Source organism: Channa argus, chromosome 14 (genome assembly GCF_033026475.1).
Source record: "Channa argus isolate prfri chromosome 14, Channa argus male v1.0, whole genome shotgun sequence".
Taxonomy (NCBI): domain Eukaryota; kingdom Metazoa; phylum Chordata; class Actinopteri; order Anabantiformes; family Channidae; genus Channa; species Channa argus.
The window spans coordinates 18,338,894-18,353,844 of record NC_090210.1 but is presented as its reverse complement, the minus strand read 5'-3'; positions in this window follow the sequence as shown (position 1 = coordinate 18,353,844).

Sequence of the window (14,951 nt, the reverse complement as noted above, 5' to 3'; positions counted from 1 at the left end):
GTTTCTGTGAAGAATAATGCAATGACCCTTAGACAGAAACTTCGTTGTGTTTGCCAAACGCCACTCATTTCAAATGACTCATTCCTCCTGGTTTGGCAGCATTATAATAGAATAGTGCAGACACAAGTAGCCAACAATAATCCAGACTCAGTGGAGTGTATAACAGACAGGGCAATAAAGTACTTTTACTAAAACCCTAGTCTGCAAATAAGTGTTTGCTGTTCCAGCAGTGCTGTGAAGGCAGAGCTTTTAGAGTGTGTGCATCTAATGGCTTCAGTGAGCAAAGACAACACCTTTGGAGACCTGCTAGATGGTGCTGTTGCCCTACAAAAATACAGTAAACCTCAGCACTGGCTTTTAAAAAGTCAAGCTGAGCTTTAAGCTGAAATAAATAAGAATGTGATTAAAATCAGTCGAGTGTTTTTCACACAGCGGTTCCTGGAACAGAAATGAACTGCCTTGCCTTTGAATTTTAATTCTGTCCTCTCTGAAAGCTTGTCATTGTTCAAGGATGTGGATACTGGGCAATGCTGAAATGTGTTTCAGAAAGATATCGTTTGTGTAGAGCAATTAAATCACCTTTTAGCAAGTAAATACTCAAAAAACAAATAAGATTGAAATTGGTGAATAATTCCAGCCGAAAAGTCAAATAAACAGCTGCATTTCTGAGCCTGGTATATATTTTGGAGCTTAATTAAATCATTTTGCTCAAACAATATGGAAAATGGGATTGTGTCAAACTTTGTTATATTCAGCAGTATAAGAAAGACATTATGCATATTTGAAGTGGACAGGACTTAGCTTTGTTGCAGGTGAGAAGTGCCCTAATATGTGTGTCCTTATGTGCATGTTGTTTTGTGTGGAGGCACCTGATAGACATGGCATTTGGCATCTTTTGATTAAAATATCAAGAAAGCAAATGGAGTGAGTGTAAATATTTGTGAGCATTACTGGAAATTTTAAATAAAATCTAATCTGCTCACATCTTTTACCACATCAAGACAGATTAGATTTAATTCTGCTATGGGTGTATAGGGACTGTTAGTAACTGGTCATTTGGATGAACTCCCTCTAAAGAGGAAACCAGATGAATATTTAAGCATTTATGTCACAGGACAATAAAAAGTGAATGTGCCCAAGACAGTGTGCAGCTTGGCAGAATATCCCCATGCCATTTCCAAGTGTATCCAGTGCTATATGGTGTTTGGTTAGCATGATTTCTCTTTGTCTTTGTTTAATGCATGGTGTATTTCTGCAGGAAAAAGCTTAAAGTTAACCCTGAATCAATGCATTCTGTATCATGTTTGGATTTAGACTACAACACAGTGTTTCATGTTTTTTGCATTGAAACTGACCAGATTTTTTACTCCTGTTTTAGCTCCTCTATGTTTGCACTAAAGCATATTTTCCATCAGCTTTAGCTGATGAAATTCACAGTATTTAGCATTAATCTAACTGCTGTAGCGACGGTAACATTTTTTATTCGGTGGTGGACCAGCCAAAGTGAATGGGTAGTACAGAGGAAACATTGCTAAAACCTTGTGCCGTGTATTCCCAGCTGGTGCTCAGTCCAAGCCAGAAATGTTGTTTTTCCTCCCTCACAGTGATTTTGTTAGCATTTCTCTACACCACTTTGCTACATTTCCACTTTCTCTCTCTGTACCAAGGACAATATTGATATGTCATTATGCTGCCAATTCAGGGAGCTCACAGATTGGATTATGGGCCATAATGAGCTAAGCCTTCCTCTATAGTTATGAGGACAATGAAATCCATTATTCAGGTTAAGGAACAGAAAGGAGAAAGGATCGACTTCCCTTGGCAACTGCTACTTCTGCTAACATCACTCTACTACATTACAGATGACATTTGTTATGCTGCTGGTTGTTTTTTTTTTTTTTTATTTATTCCAATTTAAATACATGTAAAGTGAAAATGAACCACAGAAAGAAATTAAATGTCCTGTGAAGTTAGAGCTCAGATGCTTAAAGAGATTTTGCTGCTATATTTCTTTGCATCAATATAATATTTCTTGTAAGGCATTTGGTATTTAACAGGAAATCTACATTTTAATATAGATGGGTTAAAATCTTTCTTTAAAATCAAACTTGTATCAGACGTAACATCTATAAATGATGGCTCTGTTCCATTTCAGTGTAGCAGTATTTCACGTCAGTGCGTTGCTGTACACAATAGTAGGGCCCTGACTCTAGTGAAGCTACATGGAACATGGAACGCTGATCCTCTTTGAAAATTGATTACGCCTGCACGCACTTCAAAAAATCCTTCCGTTTAGAACACATCTTTAACTCCTGAAAAGTCAAAAAAATATATTTACCTCCCTTGCTTTTGTCTCTTCACGGAGCACTGTACCATGGAGGCCAACGTGACTTAACAAGAAATAATAAGCCACGCGCTCCAGGTTTTTTGCTCCTAATGCTAATTTGTGGAACAGAAGTTAAGCTACATTTTACGCGAACATGTTCTGCTTTGAGTGACAGCGCGTTTGCTAAGGCCGCGCGTTATGTCGTTAGCATTGTACGAGAAGGGCAACTAGCTAAAAGTTTCCTGTTGTCACTTCAGCAGGACTTTGGCGGAGAATACCTGAATAACTGGTCGTTATATCGGCTGTTACAGATGTATTTCGAGAAAAATGACTACTGTCTGTAATGTGGGGCTCTTTTAAGCGAAGGTAAGCGTTTTCTTATTGTTCTAAACTTAAGTCAATTGTCTCGTACTCTGCTAGCTAGCGTTAACTTCACCCGCCTCCAACGTTACCTATTTTCTTAATAATGTTGAATTGTAAAATAGTTTCTTCTATTGCCTAAACCGAGGTGTCCTTCATTTAGGGGAATGATGTGTACACTTGTAGTCCGTGTCAGGTCATGCTGAACAAGTGACACACCTCTATCTTTAACCCAAGACCTACAAGTCCTCTCATAACCTTGGATCTCCTTGATGTGGATGGGGCCTGTTGCCATTCAGTCTGTGCAGAGGTAAAGTACTTAAGTACCTTGATTTAAAGAGTCATAAAGTTACATATCTGGACTAATAAAGTTACAAAAAGCATCTCTGACATGACCAAAACGTGTAAAATCCCCCCACTCATAAACTTTATGCTTCTTTATTCTACATTCATCACCAACTATAAAGTAGTAGATATGCTGATCATCACTGCTTGTCGATGCATAGTTTATTATTATTATTTTTGAAAATAATTAGTTTTGGGCTTTTGCACCTATGAATAAATGTGGTTGATGTTTAAAGTAATAATTATGCTGCATAGATGATGCATCAGGGATTCAGTGACATGCTTCTGCTTTTGGGCTGTTAGTTGTTTTGTAGATGACAGGAATACAATGCAATCCAGCAGGTAATAAGTCGGTGAGCTTGTAACGCGAGGAAGGACTCGACATCATTAGGATGGTCATTTCATCACTTCTGCACTAATGATTGCCAGGTAAACAGAATGTACTTGTTAATATTGATGTATCAGGAGTGTGGATTGATTTGATTGACTGGTCCAGTGAATTGCCACATGCTGTTGAACCAGGTTGTTCACACATGACATTGCTGGAGCCCTCTGCACTGGATGTGCCAATGTAGTACTCCTGCTGGCAAATAATAATAGGGCTGTGCTTTTCATGCAGTGTAAATGAGATTGATTGATTAGCCTTAAATACGTGCTGCTCTCGTTTTGGGTTTTTTCCCTTTTACTGTACTGGTTTTAAACAATAATGTTGTACACTCAGCCTATTCATGTAACTCTCACTTTCCTGTAATATTTGCTTCATGGAAATTTCAACATAACTTGGATATCCCACAGTATTTTCTCAACAAGGTCTATATTTGGTGAAGAATAAGGGAAATGGTGTAATTCCATTGCTATGGATACAAGAAAATCCAGGCATGGTAATGAAACTTGTATTGGTATGTAATGCATTGTATTTCTTTTTTGAAAGTTTATTATTGCCACCGTCAGGCTCTGCTGTGATGATCCTGATTGTAGGGAGTGATGAGTTCACATCACCACCATTTTCTGCTATCATAAAGCTGGTCTTTCTGTTAAAATCAGAAAACAATGTTGGAATCATTTTTGTCTAAAATTAATTGTCAGACCTTTTTTATACTTTAATACATTTGACAAGTTTCAAGTTTTTGCTGATGCATGAATAATTTCAGTATTGTTCAGGGCAGGCTTGATAATAGTGCAAATTGTCTTATACATCTGAATGTACTTTGACTAAAGACAAGTGAAGTGTTTCTCTGTGATAATGAAATATTTCACAGCTTTTCATAAAGCAAATGCGTGAAAGTATAGCATCAAATAGAAAGCTCTATAAATCAATTCCAGCTGAGCTGTCTAGACGGCTGTGCTGTTTGGGCTAAAAGCGACAGCATTTTAATTAATCATTCACATAGTGATTCTGCAGTGTAAATACTCCAGATAACAGGAACTCAAAGGGAGGAGAGAAGAGCACCCTGGCATATAAACAGAGTACAATTATGGCCCTTAGCAAGAGCACTTGATTAAGCTGTTTTAGTACCCTTTACTCACTGGGTACTAAACATCTGACTCATAATGCATCATCTATATCAGAAGATTGCTCCTGCCATGATCCTGCATGAATATTTACACAAGTAATTAAAAGAATGGAATGATGAAGTGGTTTGGGACAGGAATCCGTTACACAAATTGCGCTTCTGCTCTATGACAAGTATAAGAGCAGTGCCAGTGCATTGAAAATACCTTTTATTATGTCACTTGTGTAGCTTTTTTTAAAATAACCCTTTGAGGAGAATAGTCTTGTAATTGTTCAGTTTAACATTGTTCTCCAAGGAAAACAACAGTATTAGTAACGTCAGCAAATGCTCTAAAGTGACATTTATTTGTGTACAACTGACAAAATTGCAGCAGCAGCTACAGGAATTATGACTCGTTTGTTGGGAGCTAAAGAAGGAATGCTGTGGCATTGTTATATAGCCACAAAGCCGTAGAAGGTGAAGGCTGGAGTTGTTGGATGGATTGACAAATAGTTGCTGATTGTTTTCGTGTCCTGCTGACAGTCCTTTTTTTTCCCCCTTTAATCATGAACACTTTGTGTCAGGTCAGAAAACAGTGTTGTGTTAGTAACTTTGTAACAGGGCAAAATAGTGCTAACCAGTGATGTCCTGCCCAAAGGGGAATTAAATTAGGAAATGCCTATACGTTTGACATAACTATCAATCCAACTGTTTGAACCAGGGACTTTCAAGCTGTGAGGAACGCTAACCATTCCACCACTGTGCTCCCCACATAGCAGCTATAAACACCATATATATTTTTTTTAGTTCAAATGTCTTGTTGAGCATCTTACATACATGCACAATTGTATTGTCAAAGCTGCTTAGTAGTACAAATTATGCTGTATACAGTAGAAGTAGCAGGTACAATAAAGTGGTTTATTGAGCACTATAGTATGCAGACCATGGTCATTCAGTGTTTTTGTTATTAAGAATACCATAAGGGTCCATCCATCTTTGGCCACAATTTTCAACCTGTATCTGACCCTTTTGGTCTTGGTGGTGTTCTGAGCAAATCTACTCATTGCTTCACAGATGGCCAGATGTACAAGTAATTTCCTGGTCTACATTGTATGTATTTGCAAATAAAGACTTGTGTTTTCCATCATGCATAAAACCTGATGGTGTTCAGATGCCGTTATTATAATGTTGCTGTAATTTGACGAAACAAGGTGGAAAAAGACAGCCCGGTCTAATTATTCTGTGACATTTCTCTTCTCAATCTTAGCCATGACATGAGCTCAAAGTACAGTCTACAGGGCTTGTTCTTGCTCAATTCTTAGGAAAAACCAATTGTTTGTGTTAGTATAACATACTAACTCAAAGTAATCTTAGAAATAATCTATCTTACATGAATAAACACTTGGAGATGAACAGCCACTTAATGAAAAGGAATAAAATTGCTCCCAGGAGTTGTTTGGAAATGACACCTACCAGTATATTAATCAGGGAAAAACAGCAGCAGACAGAGAGTTAACACCCAGTGGCCAGTTACACTCCTGGGATGCAGGAGGACCAATTACTTTGATTTATTGGGGTCTAATTAAATTGTTTCCCCCTAAACATCACCAGTAATGTTTTTTGTACAATAAAGCAGTAAGTAGGTATTGGTAGTTTTTTCTCACATTTTATAATTCTTGTCATCCATATTTGTAAATAGTGTTGTGGGTGGATCATCAGAGCCTTTCATAAGATATTATCATTACTTGAATGCAGATGGAAGTGTATGTTTATATTTCTTTGTGTACATGGAGTTGTTTGTGCTGTGCTCCCTCATAAGCCGTCCTCCTGATGGCTACTGAAGCCCCATTAGTACCCACAGTCCTGATTGATGTTGGACAATACTGTGTTGGAAGGCTAGGATTGTTGTTCTGAGCCAATAGCATGCTTATTATAACACCTTTTCACCACAGAAAAAGGAAATCTGAATGAGAAAATGGTTTATTGCCAGGTACAGTTAAGAACACTTAACATTATTAGGACCTTGTCTTGGTGACAGGTGCAAACAGAATGTGTGGCACATAACAAATCAAAAAATCTGTCAATAACAGAATAAAATACAATAACATAAAACAGATTTGAAAAAGCTATATACAGAAGAAGTGAGTGGGAAGTGTTGCAACTTTATAAATTGAGTCACTGGCTTTAGGTTGGTGGGGCATTGGGGCACTGTTCAGCAGGCTGACTGTAGCGTGGGGAGAAAACTGTTCTTGTGGCGTGAGGTCTTGGTCCTGATGGACTGGAGCCTCTTGCCAGAGGGAAGGGCAAGAAAGAGTTCATGACCAGGATGAGAGGGGTCTGCTGCAATCCTGGCTGCCCGTCTCCGGATCCTGGAAACGTACAGCTCCTGAAGACAGGGGAGCCTGTAGCCAATCACCTTCTCAGTGGAGGGGATGACGTGCTGCAGCTTGACCCTGGACGTATACTGTGAAGCTTAGATTTGCATTACAAATATCTAAAATGATTTGCTTTTCACCAGTTTGTCTGTAAATATACAATGTGTCTGACTAAGAATACCGTTTTTTGAAAACAGCGCTATTTATATAATGTTTCTAGAGTTAATTTAAAGAATGTTATTTTGTGCACAACAGTTCTGGACCCTGGCTGACTGAACAAGTTCTCCTGATTCAGATGATTCTGTCTGCTAAGTGCTGGTGTGTCAGTTCAAATGTTGAAAAACCGGCTTTATTGGATGGATTTAAGCAGTTTGTTAGGGAGACTGTGCCAGTCTAGGTTCGGTTCTCTTAAGATTACACTTACAAGCTATATAAATAAAAACAAAAAAAGCGGACTTCTTTTAAACAAATTGAAAGCCAGTAAGCTGATCATATAACATAAAACTATTTCAGTATCTTTTAAAAAATTTTGATTATCAGAAATTGATATGGCTTCCCTGATTAAACTTTTTTTTCCTGTGCCAAAAAAATGCAAATCTTAAAAAGTGATCGCTTCAGTTATGTCACTGCTTTTTAGTGTTGGCCTTTGAATTGTCATCTGCATTCATTAGTGGGAAGCAATGGCTCAATGAGTACCAGGGCTAGCTGCCAAGACATTCATGCCTCAAGACAATGAGGGAAATCACCAGCTCTGTAGCCCACTGAGGAGTGCAGTCTCTTTGATTTTTGCATTTGAAACAGATATCTAAAGCTTGTAGCCTTCTGGAGTGTCAAGAAGAAACTGAATCGACTCGCTTAAGTTTAGATTTATTTTATACCAGTCTTTGCTTTTGTTCTTCTAGAGTTGCTTTGTCATTATCAAGGTCATAAATGAGTCAGAAATGGACCTGAAAATAGTTATTAGTTTATCTTTTCCCTATGCTTGAAAAGGTTTGCGGGATTATTTGACTGAAGTGTAGGTTGCTGGTGACGTTTAAGTTGTTTGTCTGTACTGAGATGCAGGAAATGAGAGAAAAGAGATGACACACAGGAAAGACTGAAGCAGATTCAAGCTGACAGCCTTAACCAGCTAAGCTTCCCACACAAAAGTTTTTTTTTTTTTTTTTTTTTTTTTTTTTTACTGTTAATTCATGCTGGTTTGCAGATGGTGGGCATTTTTCATCTAGGTCTTCTAGTAGTGTATGCATGATGTTAACGTATGCAGAGTGACTTGTGACAAAGTGCAGTCATCGCTTTGCTGCGTGTTTAGTATTCCATCGCCGAACATTATTACACCTGTTTCCACACATTAACCTTTCCTGCGATCTTTCCTTACCATTGTGCTCATGTGACTGTGATTAATATGCCTTTGTTCCCATGTGATAAAATCCTGCCTGTCTCCCTCCCTGCTTACCTACAGTTCCAGTCACCTTATTACTTTTGAAAGGTTGTATGGTCACTGAGCTTAGATTGTTCCATTCCCTGCTCTACATTGCATGCCCCATGTGTACCTTTCTCATTAAAATGTGTTGTGACTCAGTAATGAGTCAGATGCATATTTTTTTTTTCGTGTGCTCTCACTTATTGAATTGTTTATCAATTTAAATCAACTTGACAGATTATCCAAATGTTCTAATTGGGTGCCATTGAACTGTTGCAAAGTGCACAATAAGTTGATGCATTTAAATCTGAAGAACACGTTACCTTCATGTATTCATTTGAGGAATGTTATTTTGTCTTGAGTGACATTTAAGCCACGTTTTATGCAAGTCTTAGTTTATTAGCTAAATCCATTTCCAGACACGGGACAGCACGGAGTGCTTAGTTCTCCTGCCTCGCAACAAGAAAGTCCTGGCTTCAAACATACTAGCTGGGGCCTTTTTGTGTGTACTTGCAACCTTTAACAGGGTAAGTGTAATGCTAATAGACATTACCAGGAACTCTTTAAACCAGGGGTGCCCACACGTTTTTGGCTTGTGAGCTACTAATAAAATTACCAAGTCAAAATGATCTACCTACTATAAAAATACAAAACATTTATTTATTTAATAATATATTGAGAATTCTTTATATGCACAATATATGTTGGTTTAGCTTGCATAACTGCATGAACCTTTATTCCACAATACAACTCTGTAATTTTTTTTCTGTCATTACCTTACTGTGATGACTTGCACTGGATAGAATTAGATGGGGATGCACAATCTGGAGGCTGTCTCGCTAGAGATTTGCTGCACTTGGTGCTGTTGTATGCATGCGCATGCGCAGTGACTCATGTGTCAGTAAAAGTCAGATGTCAGACTGGCTGCCCTGTAGGTCAATCAAGTGACAAATTTCATAGTGAGGATGGATGATGGGCTGACGTCTACTTTGTTAATTCCATGCGATCAACCCACACTACCTTTGCGATTGACTGGTAGATCGCGATCGACGTTCTGGGCTCCCCTGCTTTATACCTTGCTTTTAGTGACACTCTAATTTGCACCTTAGTGAAAGTGTAACATTTTTTTTCATTCAATATTTGTACTGTTTATCTTGTCAAGGGTAACAGGGTTGTTGGAGCTGATCCTAGCTAACACTGGGCAAAACTAGGGTATACCTTGGAAAGGTTAATGGTCTGTCTCATGTCTGAATTAGACACATACAATGACAACCATTCACACTCAAACCCACAAGCAATTTAGAGTCACCAGTTACTTTAACTGCATGTCTTTGGACTATATGCGGAAACCAGACCATCTGGAGGAAACCCACGCACAGGGAGAACAAGCAAAGTCCTCACAGAAAACCCCCTTGCTAGCCAGCCTGGATTCAAACTGGGAAGGTGTGAAGTGGCAGTGCTTACCACTTTGCCACTCAGATTATTTCATGCAAATTGAAAGGTGAATGAAAATGCACAGACCGCAACATAACTCTGTTATGTGCCTTAACACACTTCTAGCTAATTTGACATCTAGTCGGGTAGAAATTGTCTGACATGCTGGAAATTATGGACTGTTACCACATATTAAAATAAAAAAAAAGGCTAAAAAGTCGTTTTCATGCATTATTTTAAGGTGGTTACAACATTACTTGCTTTGTAGCAACACTATTTACACTAAACAGCCTGTTTGTTAAATTTGCTGTGTTATATATTTTGAAGTGTTGAATCAGTGAAATTAGAAACTGCAGTTGATATAAATGGAAATTGATGTTACGTGAATATTTTTTCTAACTTGGTTGCTTTAAATTGGGGTGTGATTTGATGTGAACTCATTTGAGTGGCGTTGAATGTCAGTCAACTGTAGTTTATCCACCCTCATGCACTCCTTAAGAGGTCCAATCAAGTTAAATGAGCAGGTGCTTTGATAGATTAATAGGAGCTTTGGAGGTCTGGCACAGATGAAAAAAATATTTATATAGATGAGGTTACTTGGTAGAACATTTCATATATATGATCTTTTGATAGCGAGAAACACTAACATGTCTTGAACTTTAATAAATATATAGTTTTTAATTTTCAAAGGAGTATCTGCAGGTTTCTCATAAAATCTTGCCTGTAACAGACAATTTTGTTACACAACTGATTTGAGCTTTTTCTTTTTAAGTTATTTATTTATTTATTTATTTTTGACTTCATGGAACCTGGAAGAACTCCTACTCTGTTTGGGCTTTTGTGTCAATAAACATTGTACAATAAACATGAATAATTGACATGGTTCAGGTCTTAGAAAATATTCATAGAAATTTATCAGCTGGGTTTATTTTTTGCACTAGACAAACCTCTGGAATAAACTATTAGAAGTGAATAATGCACAAATAATCTTTTATACATGACCCCACTATTGTTTATTCATTGTGGCTTTTCTACAAGATCGGGAAAAATATCCCTCTCTAGGGTTATACTCTGATTCTCATGATCACATTTTGCTAACGAAAGTTGCTATATTATACTTGATTTGAAAAGAGATGGCTGATACAAAATTTAAATTGCTGTAAGGCTAAAAGAAATTTCCCCCATGCGTATTTTATGTTTTAACGGCACAAAAATGTTCTTTTTATGACCTTTGGTTCTCTTTTTCTTTTCCTGCAGTAGTAGTATTGTAGCACAAGTGAAAACATCCTTAAAGCGAAGAAGCTTTCAGCAGCTGTTTTGAGCTATAATCTGACTGAGGCAAGTTAACTTCTCCCTTGAGTTAGGGACTAAATTTTGGCTCTAGCATATACTCAGACAAATACCATTGCATTACCACCACCACTGCAAATCTCATACCAGTGCATTAACTGGACTTAAGACTAGCCTGACCAAATGGACCTATTTACCCACGGATTCTGTTTCAGTGATCCCTGTAAAGACATCCATTTCAACCCACAGTTTACGGCAGTGGGGACGTGAAGAATGACGACAGGAAGAACAATAGCAGGAAGCGACTGCGTTGTCTGTAGTGTTACTCTGTGGACACCATTTTCTTCTGTGGTACAGACTTGCATAGTGTGTCTTTTTGAACTCTTAACTCATCAGCCATTTGACAAGTCCTCAAAGAATTTCCTTATTTTTAGAGCAAGGCTGTAAAAGATTCAGTAAGTTCAGAATCCATTTTTACGAGTGCACTAGATTTCTTTTTGTCTGTATACTCTACAGTTTAAGTTTTTCACATAGCAATGGAATAAGTAAAATATAAGATCAGTTGTTTTGTATATTAACAAATATCAGGATAACCTTTTTTTAAGCAAAATGTCTTAAACCTTGTAGACTTTAATAACGCATTAATGATAATTAAGTTGAATAAAATAACTGAAATAATTAAGATGATTTTGATATGCAGCCGTACTTATTTTGCTGTTAATTAATTAAGGAAAAAAATATCTTTCCATTTTCTGTTTGGAATTTGGATGTTCTTTAGCTGCTCCTGTGTACTACTAAAGACATGGAGTTAGGCTAATTGTCTGTGGATGTGAGGGTGATCATGAATATCTGTGTTTATGAGTAGCTGTGTGGTAGACTGGTGATCTGTTCAGGGTGTATACCATTGTTCACCCAGTGGCAGCTGAGATTGGCGGCATCTCCCTAACTGCATGGTTAGATCGAAGATTACTGCTACTGTTAATAGAAAATTTAGCCAGGATTAAAAAAACGAAATCCAAGTTGCAGAAAAGTCAAATATTCTCATCCAATGGATTTGAAGACGTTGCTGTATGGCGTCACATCTGCTCATTAAGGTCAAAGTATGTGTCCTCTTGTCTCAGCAGGACGCCTTGTTCTCTAAAATACTGGTGTATGTAGAATATGATTTCAGACCATAGTGACCCTGCATGTAACTGTGTGTCCTCAGACGTGGGTAAATTCGTGTGTCTCAGTTTGCCTTTCCGATCTGGGTAGATGCTATTAAAAGATGTACATGCTGTGCAGATGCCCTTTCCATCATAGCAGGATCTGCTCCTAATGTCACCCTTTGTCACTTTGACTGACAGTATTGAGGAAAGGAAGGTTGGGCGGTCACTACTCCCCAACACAGGACCACCTGTCAGAGCCAGCAGGCTTGCAACTGATGATGTTTAAGATCAACTTGGGGGCAGTAGACTTTACTTCAAGGGTGTACGCTTCATAAACTCAATAGTGGAGCATTCATTAGCTCCATTAGGACTAAACTTTCAAAGGGTAACTGTGTCATTGACCTGAATAGAGTGATTTCTGTTGGAATCATCACTTACCTAATGCCCTGGAGTTTGATCTTTCCTCTGGGGTCCTACCAGTCAAATCGCATTGTAGTCGATCTCTATATGTGCTTTTTTTTAAATTAAGGCTATTTAATTTGCTTTTGGTCACTAGTGGTTCAAATCCCCTAGTGACACTTATTGTACACATTTCATATGTGTTGCATTATTACACATGTGATGTCACTTTGTTGGGGTATTTTCCAGGGATAGGTGGTCCCTTGCTACCATAGGATGCTCAGTGAAGCAGGAAATTGAAAAAGGTAGAGAACTAAATTTATAGCCCATCATTTTATTAAGGCTTGTTTGCACAGACAGAAAAATGAGTGTGTTCATTTAACACTAAAGTTACATGTGTCAGCCGTATCCTCTTCTTACTTAACTCCCAAGGGGAGATGAGACAGATCTGCTGTTCTTGCCATCAGCCTTTAAACAGATGGGGCAAATCACAGAACATAGTCTGAGCTTGCTTAGATGTTGATGCACATTGTGTTTGTTCTTGACTTGAATGCAATTTATGTTGATACACAAGTTAAAATCACCCTGTGATCTTGATGAATCAACCCCAGTGTTGCAAGATAGGCTTTTCAGAGAATGTTAGAAACACATTAAAATGTCTGTAACCTCAACAATAAAGATGATACTGCATTTTTCTGTTAAAATATGTGAAACATGTTGAACTGTAATTGTTAGACTACAAAAATTCTAGTAGTTGTTATTTGTTAAATGGAAATGGCAGACATCCTATGTTTTCTATCAACTTACCTTTTGTGTCTTTAGGTTAAGACCATATCTACAGAAGATAAACTAGCATTGACTAACTTTTGGCTACGGCTACAGTGCTCGGTTTGTGTGTTGAAGGTGTTAAGGGACAGTATTGAATAAATGTCTGATGATAACGTATGATAGCAATATGCAGTTGCTGCAGATTTGTAGGCTGCACTTCAATGATGCAAATCTGCTGTTTCACTACATTTGAAAGGTGCTGAGTGGGATTGAGGGCTAGAGACTGGAGGCCATTTGTGTACAATAAACTCATTGTCATTCTCAAGAAACCAGTTTGAGATGATTTTAGCTTTGTGGCATGGTTGGTTATCCTGTGATGTAGATAACCATCAGGAGATGGGTACATTACTCATAAAAGGAGTGACATGCTCGGCAACAATACTCGGGTAGGCTGTGTCATTTAATTAATGTGCAGTTGGTACTAAGGGGCCAAAAGTGTAATTAAAAAATAACCCCCACACCATTACACCACTGTCACCAGCCTAAACTGTTGATACAAGGCACGATGGATCCATGCTTTCATGTTGTTCATGCCAAATTCTGACCCTACTATCTGAATGTCACAGCAGAAATTCACTCATCAGAACAGGCAACATATTTTAAATTTTCTGTTGTTCAGCTATGGGGAGCCTTAGCTTCCTGTTCTTGGCTGACAGGAGTGGCACCTCATGTGGTCTGCAGCTGGAGCTCACCTGCTTCAACGTTTAATGTGTTGGGTCTTCAAAGATGCTTTTCGGGATACCTCTGGTTTATTGAGTGGTATTTCAGTTGCTGATGCCTTTCTATCAGCTAGAACCAGTCTGCCCATTTTCCTTTTGACTTTGGCAACGACAAGACATTTTCGCCCAGTGAACTGCCACTCACTGGACATTTTGGCTTATTCAGGCCATTCTCTGTAAACCCTATAGATGGTTATGCTTGAAAATCCTACCTGATCAGCAGTTTCTGCGGCACTAAGACCAGCCTATCTGGTATCATAAACCATGCCATGTTCAAAATCACTTAAATCACATTTTCTCCCTATTCTGATGCATGGTTTAAGCTTCAGCAAATCATCTTGATCATGTCTACATTTCCAAATGCACTAAGTTGCTGCCATGTGATTGTTGAGACGTATTTGGAAACAAGCAGTTGAACAGCAGTAGGAAACTAGTACAATTTCCAGTCCTTAAAATAACAGCACCTACACAATTGGTTACTATCTTGAAGCATAAATAACACCACAAATGATGTTATTATTTATTTTGACTACATCACCCAGCCTTATGTTTAGATATAATTGATATAGTCACATAAGATGCAAATGTCATTGTGTACAAGCTGGAATTAACCAGCAGGTGCACTCCGCGTGAATTACCATGGGTGTTTTTAGTAAATGACCAGCTTTCTCTGCAGTGACCCAAGCAGTCTTACCAAACAGCCGGGAAAAAAAAAGGAGGTTTAAAGAAAAACACTGGGCCTCTGCTTTAGCTGTTTAGGAATATGCATGTACATTGTGAACTTCGGCAGTGAAGACAAGCCTTTGCTGCTTGA